Source organism: Sander lucioperca, chromosome 20 (genome assembly GCF_008315115.2).
Source record: "Sander lucioperca isolate FBNREF2018 chromosome 20, SLUC_FBN_1.2, whole genome shotgun sequence".
NCBI classification, from domain to species: Eukaryota; Metazoa; Chordata; class Actinopteri; order Perciformes; family Percidae; genus Sander; species Sander lucioperca.
The window spans coordinates 28,725,975-28,727,437 of NC_050192.1; the positions used below are offsets into that span (position 1 = coordinate 28,725,975).

The 1,463-nt window shown below is 38.6% G+C and overlaps 1 long non-coding RNA gene across 1 annotated transcript; it reads right to left on the reverse strand.

Moving 5' to 3' along the window:
- Positions 1 to 716: 716 nt before the first annotated feature.
- LOC116042129 lies at positions 717 to 1,463 on the reverse strand. The gene is made up of 3 exons (XR_004103115.1): positions 1,380 to 1,463; positions 1,166 to 1,253; positions 717 to 777 (listed from the first exon to the last, which is right to left on the reverse strand). It is a non-coding gene; the product is annotated as an uncharacterized LOC116042129 (long non-coding RNA).

Below are 1,463 nucleotides of genomic sequence, written 5' to 3' on the forward strand. Positions count from 1 at the left end.
TTTGCAATTTCAGAACTGTTTTTAAGTACATATTAACAGTGGAAAGCAATTCTTACCAGTGTATCTTGATTGGGAATCAAATGAATGCAAAGAAAATGACTTTACGAACTTGATTTTAAGATTTGTATTTGTTTATTATATATTTAATCTAGTCACACATTTGAATCTAGAGTCAATATTAGGGTTGGGTATTGTTTGGTTTGGATACCGGTGCTAAAGTGGTACATTTAAAACGGTACCGGTGCCTCAACAGTGCCTGAACTGATACTTTTTAAGAAAGTTAAAAAAAAGAAAGGTACTAAAAAGTTGGCAACATTAAAGAATGGCTTGTTTATTGCTAAGGCCATATCGTCAAAACTAAATGTTTAATAATAATGTAATCACTATAACAATAACTTATTTCACTAGTAAATAGCTGTTGAATGACAAAAACAACCACCAGATGGAAAAAGGGCATTTAACAACAACTTTGAATGCACCACAAGGCTGTAAATTACCAGTTTCATTGAACGCACCGTCTGTGTTTTTCCGACAACAGCAGCTGCAGATTGTTACATCCCGCTGTTGAATCCTCTACAGTGAAATACAGTCAAACTTTACACGCATCGCGATTAATGCGTTAATGCTGACAGCCCTAAAAATAACAAAATGTGTTCTTACAGCAGTGTTTGGCATTTTCGAGCTCTTTCTCCATTTTATTGACCTTCTCTCCAAGCTCTGCTTCAAGCCGCTTCTTCAGTTCTCCCTCCGACACCTTCTTTTCTAGAGCCTTATTGGCTGCAAAGACAGACAGTGACATCAGTCACACAGGTCAGGGCAACATTAACACTTATTAGATGGAAATTAACACTTCACACACACACAAAAACAAGGCCCTAAGTGGTTTCCTGATTCAGAGTCTGGTGTTTCCTTACCTACAATGTTTAATATTACAATTATCAGTAAGCCAAATCGCTAACAATGGTAAGGATGGGACACATTTTGTCAGGCTAATAGTTCCACAGATGATTAGTGTGAACAACGGCCATTTAGAAATTCTGTGTCAAGCTGACAAGAGTACCCAGGACAAAACAGTGATTCAATTTATCACATGGATTTACCCGAGCATACAATTTGCATGTGTGCAAGACTTTTCTGGAAGACAACTCAAAAACTGTTGCAATACCTTCCCCAGTTTCTTTAACCAGCTTGCTGAGCTCTTCCAATGCTCTGCTCAGTTCTTGATTCTTTGTCTCCATGTCTGTCACTGACCCCTACAGGGAGAACAAAGACATCACTTACTGACTATACACAGGGAATAGCCTGGCAGGACAATGTAGAGCTAATGCCTTTTTATTTAGAGAATCTATTTATCCCAGGCGCCTTGCAGTGATTCTTACCTTGTAGAGGGAAGACAACTTGATATGAGCGTTGAGCTCATTGCGGTATTTCTCCTCCATGGAACTCTGCTCGTCTTTAGACTG